Raw genomic sequence first — 20385 nt, 5'->3', positions numbered from 1 at the left:
TTATTTTAAAAGGTGTATTTTGATTTTTTAATTTTGTCTACATCTGACCTTTCCTAAGTGAGTTACATCCATTTATTATAATATTACTCCTGGCATCCTTCCGTGAAAAACAGGTGTAATCCTATATTTTATTTACTGACCATGTAGATGTGTCCAAGAAAGTTCAGGGAATAAATAGAAAGGTTATTAAATCACGTGACTTTTTTTTTTCAGAGAAACAAATTATCATTCAACATGAACAGCAGCTTGGCTACAGCTGTTTCCAGTTGGCCCAGAGGACGAAACTATGTGGGTTTCCTTGACCAATCAATGCTACAGAATGTGATGCCATAATCCCGTTTAATACAGAGTCTGTAAATGCCCACACAACACGTGCCATACCACTTTACGTGAGTTTTTAAAGCAACGAGAGATATTTCTAGCTGCTGGCGGCTCTCTAGCTTTGTGAGGGTTAACCATTGAGGTGGCTGATAAGAAAACACTCTTCTGTAGCAATCATATGAGTTTGTTTGGAATGTATAATAAACAATCTATTTAAATGTATCAAGTGAAAAAACTTGTTGAAATGAACATGTGACAGACTTGTGAAAGATATCTGTGAAAAAACACCTGATCTTGTTGTTTATGTGTTGAATTTCCCTCCGTATCTCTCCCCATCATCCACTTTCTAAACATCTTTAAATGTGCATGCATCAGATGATATGTGCTTCTCTAAGCACCTGTAGACCTGTGTGTGTGCGCAGTGTGTGTGCAGTATATGTATGCATGCATTTGTGTGCCAAGGTTGTATCCATCAACCTCCTTACCTCCTGGAGTTTCCATTAGGCCCGTGACCATTCTATAAAATGGAGGTCATATCGGGTGTCATTTCCTCCAACTTGCCTCATCCAAAATGCATCATTTTCCCGCAAATGACACACACCATGTTTCAGTGGCGGAAAAAGCCCTGCTGAAATACACCGTCACAGCTTCTACATAGTTTAAACAGCGATGAAATGACAAACCAACATATGAATAAATAGAAAACAACTGCACACACACACACACACACACACACACACACACACACGCACACACACACACACTCACATGCAGCCATGAATATTTATCTGCCAGCATATTATTTTACCCAGCAGAAAAGTTTTAAAAAATGGATTGACAGTTTACCTACAATACTCGCCTATTCTAATGAACTACTGTATAAACTGTAACCACTGCTGATTGGATATTAACACTACACTACTGTGATTAACACAAACCAGTTCTAACTGGATAAGTTATTCTGACAGCTGCATGTGGTAGAAAACCATTTTGTCCAGAAAATGAAACTAAGTGTTGTAGAAAGTCAAATTCAAATTCAGTGAACTGCCCCTGTGTTAAAGAAAGCCACTTCATTGATTGTTATTCTTTTTAATTAGTAGAACCATACAGCATGTGACCAGTGTATGGTGCGCAGTAAGTGATGACTTTTACAAATAATGCTGCATGCAGTTCTAAGTTGGATGACAAGATTTCAAGTCTGCATACTAAATATAAAGCTACCACCAACAGCTGGTTAGCTTAGCTTAGCATAAAGACTTGAAGCATGGGCTAACAGCTAGCATGGCTTGAACAGTCTTGTGCATTCAGACATGAGACTGCACAAAAAAAAATGCACAAAGTGTGCGCTTGCCACATGTATCCCGTCCAGCGCCTTCTTCTTTGTGTATTTCTGTGGGAACTGGAACACATGCGGGGAAATTTGAGCCCACAGGCCCCCCAAAGTGTTTCTGTCCCTACATCATGAGGGCCACTTTTGGACCCTTACTGCCCTAACTGCCCCTCAAGCACCACCGCACCCGCCCATATCAAGGCTCCAGACATGGGGCTTTATTGACTGGTTTGGGATCGTCCTCCTCAGGGTAGCCTACTTATCCTTGCAGCTCTGCCTCCATCACAAGAAGATAATCTCCTGTGATTACCTTCTATTTCTCATCTGCTCGCTCTATCTCTTTTCCTCACTCTCTCTGTTTTGTCGATTTCCACTCCACTCCGCTCTGTTGTTGCATGACCTACCCCCCCCCCCCCCCCCCGCATACGCACACACACACACACACACACACACACCCCACCACCCCATCCATCCCCTCGTTCTCTTTCTCTCATTCTCTCTTCAGCTCTTTTTTTTTAGTTTGGGAGTAGAGGTTGTGAATAGAGGAGAAGGCCTCGTCTCCAGCACTGTCTCACTGTGTGTTTCTTTTGTACAGGCACTCCTCGGCCAGCTGCCTATTCACACAGCCCTGCCAATTAGGACCCCATTCAGAGAGCATGAGAGAGGACATGAGATGAGATCAGTTACCCCCCCCATCAGCACCCCCACCCCCCTATACTGTAGATATGGTCTGATTTTAAAGCCTCTTCACTTCCTCTTTCATCTTTTTTAACTCCTGTCGTCAGCATTCTCTCGTATGTGCTTCCAGTAGGGCTTCATTGATTATGTTTTTTGACACCTGATGCTGACAACAATATTTTTTAATTTGACTGATTTATCAGTGCTGACATATTCATCCCTGAAAATCAAAGATTCATTGTTTTATCTATCTGTGAAACAGCATTTACATCAGGACATTAAAAAACATGCAACTGAAAATCAGACTGATACACTTTTGTGGATGGTCCAAGCTCATGACCAGGGTATGGTCAAAATATTAGCTGCTGACCCCCATTGTAGATGTCTTTTATAAAAAGTTATGAGTCTGTGACTTGATAAAGCACAATTGAATTTACTTGAATGCACAATGTAAGCACAATATGAACTAAATAAAAATAATAAAGAGGCCTTATATTTAGATTTTAACTCAGGGCCCGTCGATAAGATGGAATTGCATGGTCATGGTCGAGGGAATCCCTACAGTTTCCAGCCTCAATTCAGTTTCAGTGAGAGTGTATTTATTTGTTTGTTTGTTTTGTTTTGTTTTGTTTTGTTTTGTTTTGTTTTGTTTTGTTTTGTTTTACTCCCCATTAGCTGAGGTAGAAGCTATTTTCCCAGGGGTCCACACAAGTAAAAATTACATCATTATATGAAAAAATTAAAACCCCAAGGCACAAGGGAACCAAACGAATGAAGTACAAAAACCAAAACAAATTAATTCACAACAAAACAAATACTAATTTCAGCAACAATGACAACAGTTTGCACGTTATATCTGTACTCAATAAAACAGTGACTACAGCTTGAAAAGCGTAGAAAACAACAGCAAAATAGATAATGATCATATAGTCAGACATGATGTAGGATATGAATGAATGAAACAACAGCCTGTGATCTGCGTGTGGTCTGGCAGCTTGTCTGCAGCTACTGTGAACTCCAAAACATGCTGCCCAGCAGCCCCAGGATCTGCCTAAACTGCTGGAGATTGATATTTTATTCTTCTGTATGACCTCAATCATCAGCACTCACGCTGACGGACGAGCCAATCTGACAGTAAATAAATTTAAATGTAAATACTAAAGAATTATCTACAGCAGCAGTAAAGCTGCTGTCTATTACTGTCTACTGTTAAGCTGCCATCAACTATGGCCAGCCCAAAGGTATCTGTGACCTCAGGATCTGACAGCCAACTCGGCCTCCAAACAAAAAAATGTTTTATGTGTTAATGTTTAAAAAAACTACTCACTCCCAGTAATGTACTGATGTCGTTTTATATGTTTTTTGCTTCTCTGGCTTTAAATGGTGGTTGTGTTCTGCACATTTACACATTTCACAGTTATTTATGAAACTGTCAACCAGCTAATTGGCAAAGGGGAAACAATAAAATGGTTTTATACTGAATACCTTGAATGCTGCTCATTGTATTACCTTTGAGTACAGCATATTTCCCATTTCAAATGCCATTACTGTTATAGTTGAATGTATATATATATATATATATATATATATTTGAAAAATTAAATGTCGCTCAAATATTTTTCTCCATAGCTTTGACATCAGTAAAACACCTCCTATGATTTATACCACTGTCATACTTGTTCTATTTTTACAATTTCAAACCATTTATTGAAGCCCTATGTTCTATGAGTAAAATGAAATGGAAATTGTAATCCAGGAGAATTGTGCACAATTTTCCACAAACATCCACATAATTCGGGATCTTGGTTAGAAAAGTGAATTACCCTTTGTGAGTTTGAACACTTGTTAGCCATGCACATGTTTGTAATGAGTGGCCACAGGTGGGTCTGGCAGAGTTAAAGAGGTTGACTCAGACAGGCAATTTTGGTACTTTTACATCACTGATAGCTTTAATCAACACAGACACCAGCTTACACATTCACTTCCTCATGCTGGCTGCCCACACTCACACTCTCCCCACTACAATGGCCCTCTAATCTTGCTCTGTAGAGCAATCATTAACAGGCCGATTCCACTGTGGCTGAGATGGGTGGAATAAAAAGAAAGAGGAATGTAGGGAGGGGAGCAGAGGAGGGGCCTGTAATGGATACTGGGGCCAGTAATTAGGCGCCAGGTCCCGTGTTAAAGTGTCATGACTTTGGGAGAGCCATTTAGCCTGCTAATGAGTCTCTAACAGTTTATTGATGCCACTTCTCCCATCACTTTTCTGACGCTCGCTTCCCTTCAGCCCATTTTTCCCTCTGCCCTGTGGGACTCCCTGAGCAACCATTGTCGCTAATTAATTGAAATTAGGACAGATCAAATGCATTCCAACTTTTCTCATATGAGCAGAAGTACCTGGGGGAATGAAATTCCAATTTAGAAACTTGGGGATTTCTGGTACGCCCCTTGAACGGTGTTAAACGAGGACTTTTAATACGGGTGCGAAGCACTAATGCATCCGAGTAATAGACGCTAATCTAGGGGCCATTGTGGCCCTATTGTCCAACTTGATTCATTGTCATTCAGATGCATTTGTATCAACGTGGTACCATAGTTCTGTCTTGATTGGTTTGCCTCAGGACACTTTTTTTCCGTACCGTACTGTGTCTGTACAAATTGTGTTCTCCCCAGCAAAGTAATAAATTAAGACTTTTGATTACAGAACTTGTGTTCCCTTTTCCTCAGCTGCCTGGTCCTTTTGTAAACTGCTCCAGGACATAAGGTCATATTATGATGTTTGTCTGTTGAATCCAAAAACTAAATATCACTTGTTGGTCTTTTTTATGCCATATGCCTCCCTGAGACCGGTCAGGAAAGCCATTTTAGGTTTTGAGAGCTCTTGCTTCCCACAGCAGCTGCCAATATATATTCTATGTACCAATCAGATATTCACTGATGTGCTTATTACATACATGTGTCTATGTTTGTTAAATTTGTTCTGTAACTTAACTCAACATTTTTACTTAAATGAGATTTTTGTTAACTTCTGTCTTTCAATATCGTATATAAAAAAAACCCCAGTAATTAATTGCGTTGCAAGATCAGCAATCCTGGGGGCAGAACTACAAGAGATAACACATTTTAAGAATTATCATCAATAATAAAGACCTGCTTAATACAGGTCAGCAATTCACAATGTTCTGTCTATCTAATGTCAATCTAATGACAAACACCTGGGTTACAGCTTTACAGTTGACACCAGTTTATCTGATTTAGCGAACTGTGTCAAAGGCACAATATCTACTCAACATTTGCAGGTTTATAGCTTGAAAGGTCAACACCTTTTGTCCTACAAAAATACATTCACAATACTACTCACACAGTGTTTAAATGTATGTTACCTTTAGCAGGAAGCATTCTGAACTTTGTCTCAGTCATGCTGAACATCATGCATTCTTCAAATGGTAATAAAAGTACATTACTTTAACTTTCCCTGTAACAGTGTGAGTGCTCTGCAGATGAGTGGAACTGGTGAGGAGTAAATGTTTCTATGCAAGCAATGGCTTTGGAGGAACTACAGTGGCAGACATGTTCTGATGTGGTAATTTACCTCATAAGTCGGAAGTTGAAGCTTGGAATGATGTCATACCTCAGTTAACAGTGTACCAGCACAACAAGTTGGACAACCAGCTCTAGCTAACCTAGCCAGACAGACACATGTCCACAGATAAAAGTTAGACAGTACTGTGTGTACATCTGATTTCTAGAGGACAAAATGCATCAAAGGCCCCATACACCTACACCGGTGTTTCACCTATTCTGGCTGATTAGATCAGGTTACAGGATGGGGAGCAATGCTGAAGTAAATGAATAGTCACATAGATTCCAATCAATCACAGTCATGAACAATCTGATTTGTCAAAATCAGTGAAAGCATCTGAGCGGACCATGCATGTGAGGGGTCACAAGTAAAAAATGAATTTCTTAATTTGGCCAGACAGAGCATTACACTGCTTTCCAAAAACACACATTCATTCTGTGATTATGACACACAAACTTTTCTAGAGTTGGAACTCTGGCTCAGTTGCTGTTTAGGAAGCTATTTTAAATGGCCATTTCTTGGTCGCAAATCTGCTTTCGAGGAATACCACACAACACAGCCATCGCTTTGTTCATGAAGTGCTTTAGAAGTTAGAAGCGATAGCAGCGGTAGACCAGCAGCTCCCATGTTCTGCAAGGTAAAGGTAAAATTACTGTTTAAGAAATCTGACGGATTTAAAGAGAGCACAGATGAACACAGCAGCTTCAGCTCCCTGTCGATAAATCCCAAGTCTGTCTGTGCAGCAAGCAATTGAGGTTACTCATGACAAGTCACCTTTTTCACATTGTCTTCCTAATTTTGTGTCCCTTGTCATATAATACAGGGTGATGCCAAACGTAAACAATAAACGGGACTGCCATTGTCAGAAGTTGACATAACATTGATGCAACATGATTGGTTGATGCATTCATTAGCAGTGTGAAAGCTTAGAAAAATCGATCTCGCTCTGAAAAATAATTTTCTTATTTAGCCTTGTAATATTGTAATATGTAATATTCGATTTTTGTGTGAAAGTATTCATGAACACAGTTTGAAAAAAAATGACTCCAGTGTGTAAATGGACGGGCGTAGGATTAGGTAGGGACGCTAGGGACATGTCCCCACCAATATCCAGTGACTAATAAATTGAATTGTCCCCGGCAATAATGTGATACACAGACGGTTAACAGATCTTGTTCTCTACTAGTCCCGCCTCCCTAAACCAGTATCACTAATAGGATTGGCTTTGTGTTTTCTTGCTAACGTGTGATAGGCTAGCTCATGAATGTGGGCGGGCTGTGTAAATAGCTACTCCTGGTTGAATTTATTTGCACTCGGGGATAAATAATATCAGAAGAACGTCTCATATTGATTCAGTCAGTCACAGTGGCCTTCATTTGTGATGTGCTCTACCAAAGTCAGTCGGATGTGGCAACGGCACATTTCTAGCTAAAGGTGGATTTATGTCAGCATCTTGATCTTTGGTCATTTGGGGCTTTTGTTTGATTTGAAATAAGTCTTGGCTTTGAATATGAAACTGTTATCACCAGATTCAGATGATAAATACATTTCTGAAGCTTGTCAAAGCACGATAACAGAACTTGTTCTGAGCTCGGCTAATTAAGACTTGTGACATAGATGTAGTGCTGCCAGAGCGCACCAGAGTGCCAGTCCGCCCTTTTTTTTCTCCAAGTGAGGAAATAAAATGTTCACAGTTTGCATGATCCAGTTGATTGTTAAAACATTAAAGTTAGAAAAGTTATAAAGTTATGCTTAAACTACTTAGTTGCATGGCATGTTTACAACAAAGGCTGACATCTTCTCATTAGCAAAGCTGAACAGCTCATTACATTATGCAACATATATGTAATGAGCTGGGCACGTACAGTATCATCCTGTCATTCACTCTGTGTGCGAGGGCCGAGGGGTTGCGTTTCACCTGACCTACACACTAGAAAAAAGAAACAGGCGGGGAGGCTCACTGATGTGGATATGACCGTCTACAGGTCGTTTTCAGGTTGATTTTTGCTGAGAACGGTGGGCATGTTGCAGTAGCAATAGGCGAGACTCCGACACTCTAGATGAGGCGACGCAGCAGCCACGCATGACACGTGCGTGAGAAGCAGTGTAAACGGTCTAACCTGTTAATGGACGGCAAAATGAAAAGGGAGAGGCAACGCCACGCAGCAGCGCTGCACACGCATCCTGTGTGTCCAGCCTGTAAGAGTAGCACCAGGAACTGCATTCAGGACCTGAGCCAGACTATAAACCTATAATCATTTAAAACGTGACATGTCCAGGCCTTGCACACAGAGTCAATTAGGAGTTTCTGCTCTGACATTTTCAGAGGCAAAAATATTCACAGTTGGACAATCAATATGACAAAAGTTACAGCGCAGCAGCAGCTTTGAAGCCTACCTGCTGCAGTTACACTACCCATTACTGGCCGTTAAAGAGAAGGATGAGATGAAAACTAGGCTTGATGAATAAATATTCCCATTGTAAGCCATAATTATGACAGAAAAAAGGTAGAAATTATGAGATAAATATTCGTAATTATGAGATAAAAAAGTTGAAATTAGATTAGCTTGAGATGAAAGTCATAAGTATGAGTTAAAATTATAATTATTCAAAATTGAGCTACAAAAGTCATCATTTTCACTTTCTAACTCAGAATTTTGACTTTCTCATCAATTATCTGTCTTTAACTGGGTCAGTGTGCTGCTAAATATATTTTTGTTAACAATATTTTCTAATTCCTTTTCAATGCTGCTCCTTCTAGTATGCATGACCATAAAATCATGGTCAATTCTTTAAAATAAAGTAACCGTATGCGTGCACGCCAGCACCCATCACATGCGTCTGTACGTACACATGAGATGCACTCCAGTACTTAAACAAATAGCACCACAGCCCTGATAATGGAACTTGTGTAATTGCTGTCCTCTCTCTCTTTCTGCCCTTCTGATGCCAACAGACACATAGAAACCTCCTGGCATTTCAGTATCTGTGATGTCCTCTGTCCCCACCAATATCAAAACCAAACCTACGTCCTTGTGTGAAGACTTGAGTTTAACATGCATCAACAGGATTTGTGATATCACAACTAGACTTGAAGCCAAGCAGGGTTGAGTATGCAGCTTAAACACGTGTGATGTGGAAACCTGCAGCATTCATACCCTGAAAACATACAGGAGACATCTTGGGTCCTGCTGTTAAACTTTTCAAATGATAAACATTTGTATCTTAAGAGATTCTGGATTTTTCTCTGAGGGAGAAGAAATAGATGTATTATGAGAAGTTTTTTTTAAACCAGGTAATTCAACTTTCATTGTTCCAGTGAGATTACATTTAAGCTTTAAGCTTTTATTTGTGATGGCTATAATTTATTTGTGATGGCCATAATGTAAAAGGGCTTCGGTCAAGAATGGATTGCTATTTATCTACAAATCACACACGGAGATAGGACTTATATTTGACTTTTTCTGCCTTAATGCAATTTGTAAAGCACTCTGAACTGCCACAGTGAATCAAATCTGCAACATTAATAAAATGATGTGTTTACACATCCTGTCTCTGTGTTCAGTTCTTTCTTTGTGTTCCTGTTCAGCTAGAGCGTGGTCAGAGTCAGCCATACAGCGAAAATTAAAGGAGTCAGCGCGGTACAGAGCAAACGGCTCCACTGGGGCTGAAAGAAAGCGGGGCCGTATGTCTTCTTTAAAAGTCAATCTCTCCCTCTTGTGTACTGATTAAGAGGTCTTATTGGCATGTACATCTGTATTAACACGGCCATCGGTGACCCTCTGTGTGTGTGTGTGTATGTGTGTCTGACCAGGCGAGGCGCGAAGAGCCCCACCAGATTGATTCACAAAAGGAAAGGGCTGCTTCATGCTTGTCACAGGGACTCGGAGGGCTAAAAACCCCCTCAGGGTGGAGGGCTGGACTCAACACCCACCCAGACAGAGCACGGGCACCCAGCAGGGGAAAAGCGCTCACCCCCTTGTCCAGCTGACTCCCTCTTTCTCCCCCATCTCACACCCACAAACACACAAACACACCACAGGGACTAGGATTAACCCAAGAGAGGACCACAATAGGCGCACATGTCCCCCCCTCAGCCAGCCTGGGCCCATTCAGGTCCTCAGTTACTCACCATCCTAACAGGGATTAGGCTTAATGAACTGGAAGGAGTTAACAATAAATGAATCAGGGCCTATAAGCAGCCTCCTAATTCCATTTTGTGTTCTGCCGCTTTTCTTTCCCCCTTTTCTGTTTGAACACAAGGTGTAATCCACTTGACTATCAAAGGTGCAGGGAGAGTATGAATTGAAACTAGCCCTGTCACATGCACATGCACACACACACACACACACACACCGCCTGCCGCTAATGCAGCTTGCTGATACCATCTGCTCCCATCAATACTGACTCTAGAGAGCACACACACTTTGGAGAAAAAAATAACAATTCCAATGTATTTTATATTCTTCTCTTATTAAACCATTTCATAACCTATTCAAAGAAGCTACTGAAGAATGGAATAGCTAATTAAATGCATTATTATTGAATGCAGCGTACTGTACAGTTAGTGTTGATGTAGCCTGCAGGGGGAATGTAATATGCTTGTTGTTTCTGTTTACAACAGCACATTTGAGCGCATTTTTTAATTTCCTCTGTAATTATGCCATTCCCCAGCTTTGTCAAGAAATGTTCTGACATCTCAGTATGAAATCAACATTTAATTTGATGATTTACAACTCAATTAGGCCAGTCACAAGATGCAGAAGAAAAGATTAAAAAAAAAAAAAAAAGAAGACAAAAACACGAAAACATGCTTGATGGGCTTTTTTCTATCTCGTCTCTGAGATTCTATGCCTGTGTTTTTAACTTGCTTTGCTGACTGGTTTGTTTGTGTTGGTGTTCATTTGTGTGTGTAGTTCAGTGAGCTCCTTGCCTGCATCAGCGTGTCATTCATTGTTTGTATTGACTCTGGTCTCTAAGGAAAGACCTGCACATTCCTCTTCCCTGCCCATGTTTTTTAATTGGAGTGGCTGTAGTGGCTCTCTCTCTCTCTCTCTCTCTCTCTCTCTCTCCCTCTCTCTCTCTCTCAGACACTCATACATACAAGCAACACAAACACACTGTCAGCTGACAGCCATTTAAATTGGTTAATTATAGCATAAACCATTAAATTAGAAGTTGTTTTTAATAAAGTAGAAAATCTGTTACAGATACAAGAAGGGATGGAAGGAGGAAAATAACAGAAATGGATAAATATTATTATTAAACAAACGTTATGCTCTCATACTGATGCTGTCCAGGGAAAGACATATTTCATATCTCCACATTAAATAATAACAAAAGAATTTGCTAAATCTGATGGAATGTCAGAATTTAAGAAAAAGTCCCATATAAAGTAGATTGAAAGGATAATGATTCTAAAGGACATGAATGCTATCATTTTTAGTTTTTTTCGTGATCGAGGAATAATAGTTTGGTGATATGAGCACAGCCTAAATGTTTTCACAATAAGTAAATAAAAACTTGCATGACTCTCAATTTTTAGTACATACCTTTGTCCCAGTGCCATGATTCTATTTGATTATATCATTACAATCAATCATAAATACAGATGTTTGTCTTTATTTTTGCGTCACGCTTTTGCTTTTTAAGTGAAGCATTATTTCTTTTATCATTTTTTTAAGACCACATTTACACAGTCACTGGTCATACTGCCTATCCTTGCATTGCTTTGTGATAGTAAATGCGTTTATAGGTCCAGCCATCTGGCCATGAACTCACACAACCTGTACACTTTCCCTCAGCTCATCTTGTTGTTTTGTTAAACTGGCTCTGTCAGGATTCAAGGAATTAAAATGTCTCACGTATTTTTTTTCTGTGACCATTGGACTGTATAGAACATGTGAATAATTATTGTGGAAAACATTTTTTACATTTGATTTTGAGCTTGTTATGTCTGTGTTGCAATTCTACATATCTCTGTGAGGGTGGTAGTCAAAATAGCATGTGCACCTTTCACATTACAATGCTCTTCTCACTTGATCTCATATGGAAACAAATATTAATGAAAATGAAATGTCTAATGTGTAATGTTTATCTTTTCTTTTAAGAGGAAAAGAACATTCTAAAACAATTCTAAATGAACATGGCTGAACAGTGGGACTGAGGCAGTTGTAAATACAATATAATACAATATAATGCAGTTTTTAAATTAAAAAAATAGTATTCATAAAAAAAAACTGTTTGTGTGTTTATTACTCATTCATGATATATTAATGATATATACTGTCAAATAAGCAATCAACCCTGCAATCCTAGTTGTTCTGTAAATTTATTCAAACAATGTCAGTACAAATACAGAAATTCTGAAATTCTGCTCCAAACTAGGGCCAATGTTGTGATATTACGTTTCCCTTGGATTTTTCCATCAGCTGCGTCCTACAACAATAATACAACTGAATACAAAACCCTGGTAGAATAATTTCAGATTAAAGTTTAAAACAACAACAACAACATAAAAAACAATTGTTTTTTTGGATAATTTCAGTGTCATACAGACACACTGTATATGTACTCTCTGTTCTTCTTAAAGATAACCTATGTTGTTTTGATGCAGACATTTTAATCAGAAAAGAAAGATCTTAATTTTCCGAGTTAATATTATGACCTCTTTAATATTATAAAGAATTATGAGTTTGAATTTCTTCTCCAAAACTACACAGTGCCCCTCTAAAGTGAGTTCATGCCTTTCTCAAACCGAAAGTGTTCAGCTGACAACAGAGCACCCTCTGCTTTGCATGTGCACCAATCAGCTGTACCATTAAAAGGGCCTGCCTAATATTGTATTGGTCTACCCTGTGCCACTAAGCAGAGACATGGATACAGGACCTTTTGAGGTGTCCTGTGGTGTCTGGCACCAGGAAATTGAAAGCGGATCCCCTGGGTCCTGTTGGTTGCAAGGTGGGGCCTACATGGATTGGATTTATGCCAGGCCAGTACCTTGAGCTCTTTGTCATGCTCCTCGCGCCATTTCTGAGTGTTTTTTGTACTGTTGCCTGGCACAGTGTGCTGCTGGGGGGCGGGGGTCGGGGGCATGTGCCATAAGAGATTCTCATTACCATGAAGGCATGTACTTGGTCTGAAGCAGTGTTTAGTTGGGTGTCAATGCAACATCCACATGAACCCAGGGTTTCATAGCACAGCATTGTCTTGTAACAAGATGATTTTTGGTTTCAATTTGGTTTGGTGTGTGACACATGTCAGTCATAGCATTGAAATGGATGCTGTAACACAATACCACAGTGTTCAGTGTAGCAGAAAAAGATTGCTCTTGGTGAGGACAAAAGCAGTGGTTAAGAGTTGACTTGGTGAGCCAGCTAACATGATGATCTATTGCCGTTTTTCCATATTCAGCTGTCAGCCTGGCTCCACTCGGTTTGACTCGGCGCGACAGCCCAGCACAACCTGGATTTGCATTTCTACCACAACTGGGTGGAATGTGTGTCTTTAACTAATGACTCGCTCGTCTCGATCCCCGCAGTACTATCAAAGAAGCCAGCCAACAAATTGGCTCCGCTCATTCGTTTACAAACATGTTTCATTTCCTATGGCTTCTTCACAATAAAAGCCTCCTGTTATTCAGTCATTTAAAAGCTTTTATTATCAAGCAGCAGAACAGGAAACGTGTTTTTACCAGTAGTAATGCCTGAAACGGCTGAAAGTGAACACGATGAAACAGTAAAACACAGCAGATGTTTGAAGTAGAAACAGGAAGAGAGAAACTAAAGAGATTCAGTTAGAAGCTACAAAAATACTGAGAGCTGAACACACTGACTTTTAACAATGTCTTTCTCTCAGGTTTCCTGCACAGACAGGAGTTGAGTATAGATTTGAGCGGGAGACGGGGGCTTGTTATGGGTTGGGTGCAGTTATGAGACGTCACCGCAGCCCCTGTCATTTCCTGTCTTGCACCTATCTCTGGAGCAAGCCCAAGCCTAACCCCAAAACTGCGACCAGCCCTCCCACCACCATGGGGTCATCCATAATCACCCTGTGCTGACCCGATGACTGCCTCCATCCTCTATCTCTGCTGACTGTGACTGCAATCAATTCAAAATGCCCCTGAACTGAACGTTAGCCCTTTTGTTTTTAAGTCAGTTGGTCTGGGCCACCACTTTGGTCCTGACTCATCTACAATTGAAAGTTTGTCATAACTTTTCATATTTGTTTACATCTTTACATCCATGGTTCCCAGAGGATGAACCCCAATGACTTTTGTGATCCCCTGACTTTTCATCTAGTGCAACATGAGATCAAAATGTTCACTTTTTCAGTAAAGTAGGTGGATTGCCGGGAAATTTGTAACAGACCACTGGTTGTCTGCATTCTCTTTACTACATGTTAAGTATTTAGATTTGGATTTGGTGACTTAGTGAAACACCAAAGGATTATTTCAATTGTTTGCAATGGAAATTATGCTTAATTTCTGAACAAAATTTAATGAACTGACTAATATTTGTCAAATTGTGATGAAAAAAACTGAAAGATCGATTGACCTTACCAACCTTATTCTGTCAAATTCAAAGCTGAAGCCCTGAGTTGAGAATGTATGCTCCCTTTAAAAATAAATCTAAACCTCTTTACCCCTCAGAGAAAAAGAAAAAAAATCAGCAATGGCTTCGTCAACTTGAATTATGTTTCCCCACAATCCCAAATCAGTGTGTGTGGATTGACAACGTAGTCTCTCCTAGAATCTGATGAGGCCTGTCATTTTCCTCTGAGCTGTGATGAGGAGTCATCCACAGAGACATGTCATTAGAATATGAAAGAAAAAATAAGGGGTCAAAAGTTTCCTGGATGGCTTTCATACAAAGTTTTCTTGATTGGGATATTTTGTGACTGTCATTTCCTCCCCCAGCTCCCACATCCCTGTTGACGATTTGAAGCGTCTTGTGATTGTTTGCCAGTGTCCGAAGCGATCCCAGCGCTCGCTCTGCTGCTGTCTCTGCGAATGGGATGTGGTGAAATCAATCCTGAACTGTCACAGGCGACACCGTGCAGGTGTGTGAAGGTGGGAGGAGGGGGAGGGTTTGAATTTACATTTATATATGAATGTAGATGCCTGCAGCGCGCTCCTATCGACATGTTAAGACGTTGACACACTAATCACAGGGCTAGGGGATGCCACCTGTCCTGTGAGGTGACAGGAAGAGGCGGCCAGAGCAGGCAGGCACACACACATACACACAGACGCACACACGTATGTCCTGCTCCTACAGATAACTACCTGCATGAGCCGTCACTCCTCTGACAACACACAATATTATGCAAATAAGCCTCTGTGTGACAGTGGTGCTGCTGTCGGGGTTGCCCACACGGCCTTGCTGACTGCTGATCAGCTCGCTAACATTCCCTATGCATCTCTGTCTGCAGCCCGTCTCCCCCTCTTCCCTATCATCCCATCAACATCTGGCTCCCCCAGTGCCGATACATCTCCCCCACTTGATTTGACTGTCTGAATAGTGTCTTAATTTGTCCCCCTCTGTTCAGGCCTTCACACTATTCTGCTTTGTCTGTCAAAATCCTTTTTTTTTTTTTTATGTATCAGTGTTTCCAACACCTCAAAGTTAGAGCAAACTTGAAACACTGCACCTACTTGCTCCCTTATCTCTTATTTTTTCAGCAGTGTGACCTTTGATCTATTGGTGCTGCCTCTCCTGGTCCCGCCTATTAGAATTGCCAAGCTGCCAAAGCTGACACTTAGCTATCAGTGAAACCAAACCATCAGCCCAGACTGATAAGACATGACCCCAGTCTGATCTTTGAACCTTTGAACTGTTGGACCTTAAAATGCACAGGGCCAGTCAAAACAATCACAGCTAGAGCAATTTTCTGGTGACTAGAATCAGGCAACATGTGAAATCATCACTACAGAGACTAAATTCAGTATTTTAGTTAGAACATTTTTTGCACATGTTAAACACAAACATATTCTTTTTTGTCAGCATTATGTCATATTTTTGTGGCCTCTCACCACGTGTTTTATATGACAATAGCTATTTTCGTAATCATTGGTGTCCGAAGTACCTACTGTAGCTCAGGGTTGCAGATTACACTGTCCCAGGATACACCAAAGAAATCCCTGGATTCCGGTAATTAGAATTAAAATTAAACACATTTTGGGGTAAATTGGAGAACTGAGAAACAAGGTGAAAAAATGATGCTTCATTTCATTGTAACTTTATTTTCTGAGCATTTCATAGTTCTTCCTGTTGGATGTCCCCTGTGACAGCTTGTTTAGAGAGCTGAATATTTACACAGCAGACGGCAGGCATGACAGCTGGTATGATAACAGACGCACAGACAAGGAAAGCTTGTGGAATCAGCATGAGCTTCTTCTTTTTCCTTGTAATGTCATCTTTATATTGAAGCTGATCTACCTGAACTCTACAGTCCCCAGCATTGTGGCCCATAGTTGAACCTCATGCTGTACAGACAAGGTGATAGGCTGCAGTGATTACATCTGTCCCTAGAGCGGGGCAAAGAAAATGGCCCTTTTCCTCATTTCTATTATCACATTTGACCTTCCTCATCCTCCCTGGCCTGCCGAAAAGAGCGTTTACGGCACACTTATTAAACATAATCTAGTGAAGTTATTAAAACAAGCCAGCTTACTGAGAGACCTGCCACAATTCAATTACCTGTGTAGCTGGAGGGAGAAGCGGCCAGCGAGGGTGACGAGTCTTCTGCTTTTATAGAGCGGGAGGAACGGTGTAGTTAGCGTGGCTTCAATTAACACAATGGGGCTGCGGTGGTAATGAGCTAGACCGTGATTGGCCGAGAGGAGAGTTGGAGGTGGGTGGCTGTCCGCTGCCGGCACTGAGGGCATTGTCGGGGGCCACAATGAGCTCATACTTTCTTGTCACTCACTTCCTAGTTAGTTCCTGGATTGCGGCTTTTCCATTAGAGCTGGAGTCAAAGATATGACACTGTCATTACAGCGCAGTGATGAAAAAAAACTGCAAAGACAATTTATTTCATTTTTATGAAGCTCCTTGTTATAAATTACTGTCATTTGCTTATATGACACTGTATTATCTATTATCTCACTTTATGCTATTTTTAGTTTCCCTTCTATCTGTCATCATTGCTGATCTTGACATATTTTACAGGAGCTTTTCCCTTATCTCATCACATTTACCTTTTGGCCTCCATGATCACTTTCTATGTCCTGATGTAGCTGCGTTGAGTGCCGAGGTTTTAGTGTCTTGTTAACATACCTACAGAGATTCTAAGTGCATCCTATCTTTGTGTGCTGAAATGCTGAATCTCCAAACTCAAACCTTTATTTTTTTCTTGAGGATGTTATTTCAATGGCAGGGCTCGAGGGTCCAGCTAATTTTTGGAAGATAAAACCTTAAAGTATGAGTTGTATTACAAGCAACAGTATTCCTGAACTTCTGCTGACACTCCTCAGAGTGTGTTTTCAATGCCTTGAAAAACTATGAAAAAACCCTTCTTTGCAAATGTTGCCGAAATGAAGTGGAGGAACAAAAAGTTGGCATGACAGTTAAGTCACTTGATCTAGAGTGTGATACTGGTAAATTTCTTTGTGTATAATATTCAAGTGTTGAGAACATCTTCATGCTCAACAGCTTCATTCTGAACATGGGTTACAATAGTTCATTATCAAGCTCATAATGGTGTCTTCCCTTAATCACTAATACATCAACTACTCTCTGTCATAAAGTTTCTTTGGCTAGGTCTTCTCTGCTCTTTTACAGTGTACTTTTTCATGCTTTTCCCCATTTTACTGTGTTTCTTGCCAAGGGTGTATAATAACAATTGTAACTGTGTTCTGCTATGGCAGGTATATTTTTGCTTTTTTTGAGCAGTGTCTCATTATTACATTTATTGTATAAAACTGTGTTGCATAATAAATTGGGCCAAAAATAACGTGTGCGGCAAGTAAGGTAAATCCAAACTTTAGATATTTCTCTGAATAATTTAGTGATTTTCTTTTGCACTTACCTGTAGCTGGGTAGTCAGCAGCTAGTGGCATAGCTAACATTAGGTGCATTACAACCTTTGCAGTTTCTCTGGTGGTTTCTGATAAGTTAGAAAATGATCCATTTTGGGACACTTGGGATAATGATAGAGATAACTGGCCATTATGTTTCAATAATACATAGTTTCTGTAGCTGACTAGTTTGCCATTATGGATAGGTGCCACACAGTGATTTAGTCTACGGTTAGGTTAGCTTGCTCGCAGGATTGCACAGAATGATTGGTATACTATCTTCAATGTTGTGTGAAATAAATATTTTTTTTACTTACAATTCTTACAATTGTTGTTAATAACATATTGGATTCATGTTAATGTGTATTTTCAGACACATTTAAAATTAGAAAAAATAAGCAATTTCAAAATGTAATTAAACAGTAACTCTGAGGACCCCGGAGAGGTGGCAGATACCCCATTAAGTTCCCATGAGCTATGGCATTGCTAGACCAAAGAGTGATTTCAGCGTGTTGGTGACAATGAAAAAACTTTCTTTTTTTTTCTAGCCCTAACCCCTACCCAATGACCATGGAATTGTAAATCTTTTTCCCTTTATTCTTTTAGAGTAGTTGAAGGATTTTTTGCCAGATGCAATACTATCAATTGCAATGTTTTCAATGAGAAGCTGGACTTTATAAATGTCATCACTAATGTAAGTCACTGTAGAAATTTCAGGAATCATTGTCCCTCTTAGAATCGATCATTAAGAGAAGTGTATCTCCTCTGAAGCATTTGTTTGATCGACAGGTGTCTCAGCCTACCATTGTCAAGCACGGTGATTGCTTACCTCAGGTACATCAAGACCCCTATGCATAAACCCAACCAAACAAAATACAATAATGATTGATGTGTTTCAGTGGATGAACTATAAACCTGTTATAATCTTCAACAGCTGTATTGCAATGCATCTCTATTTTTCAATTGAGTCGCACTTGCCAATGTGTCTGCTTGCATGTGTATGCATCTCTATCGACATGTGCTGTTGGGTGTATATCTGTTTACCTCTGTTTGTTCCAGTGTCTCCTGCAGCACGCGGGGATCGGTGGGTTATCAGTGTAATTGGATCACCTCCCTGTCATCATGTCCCGGTGTTTGTTGATAGGCCCTGTTTTAATTTGGCCTTTGTCTCTAATCTGCGGTAGCTGGCCCTCACCGCAGTAATCCCTCAGATAAGTGGCAGACAGATTGGGTATCCGAGGAGCAGCAGCCATGTGCCCTGGCCCCGTTTGTAAGCCTCTGTAAATATGAAGTGGGGAGGCTATTTAATGGGGAAAGCAGAGTGAGATGAAAGAGAGAGAAATGGATGAGAGAATGTGTGTTATGGAGCTGGGCTTCTGTTAGAAAGCTCAGGGACCTCACTCTAAAGTCAAACCAAGGTCAACAGAAGGTGTCAGCTAAGGTCAGAGGGGCTTCCAGCATTTTGTAGCTATTCCTCTGGATGTCACTCCCAGTGGGGATTACTGCTGAGACTCACTATCACACAGCCTACAGTCCTTGACTTGACAAAGAACATTTCAGCCTATAGTAGCCATTACATCCGACTCGAAATGAGAGTGTGATTAGACTCGTCTGCTAATTCTTGAAGTTTCCCACTCATAATGTTAACTCATCCTGTTTTTTCTTTTACACACATGCAACCTGATTCTGCGTTTATTACAATGGTTTTACACTTTGAAAAAAGCTCCATTTAAGATGAATCATTCATGCATATTGCTAGAGCAGCATCTTACATTTGTTCTCGGCTGGTAAACCAAAGTCATTACATGTATATTTTCCCCATTCTCCTTTCTCAAAATTAATAATTCTGTTAGAACCTTCTTCCTGTCAGTAACTTTCAGGTCAAGCCAGCATCTTAAACAAAGCAAAACACATCAGACTTGGGCAGCAAGGAGGTACAGTATTCTGTTAGGCGAGGATTATAATCAATGATGATAAGGTTATTGATTGTTACCCACATTTTTGATCTAGGACTTAATACTCATATTAAACATGTTTGACTTTGATACTATATTTACTATATTTATCATGGTTGTCAGTGTTATCGTGGTATTAAATTGTGCTGATAATGTTCAAATCTCAGTCTTAAGAAGACTGTTAGTTATTGCAATCAGCCCAACAACTGATATAAATACAGTCTGCAGATACACAACACATACAGCAGCAGAACAACATGGAGGGTTTTTACAAGAGAAGGCGACACTGAACGCTTCAAAAAGCGTCAACATTTTCAACATTTTACATTTTCAAGCTATTAGCAAATTAAACAAATCATGACATTTTCCCCCATTCTGAAGTCCCTACATAATGTGTTGAGATGACTCATGCAATTTCAGGAGGGTTTTTTTTCTTTCTTCATGTTCTGCAGACTGGGTGATCACCTTCGATCAGGTTTCCATCAGCATTCACACAAAA

This window comes from Pagrus pagrus (assembly GCF_965226575.1).
Source record: "Pagrus pagrus genome assembly, chromosome: 4".
Lineage (NCBI taxonomy): Eukaryota > Metazoa > Chordata > Actinopteri > Spariformes > Sparidae > Pagrus > Pagrus pagrus.
The sequence above is the reverse complement of the archived record's forward strand: the minus strand, read 5'-3'. Positions refer to the sequence as shown.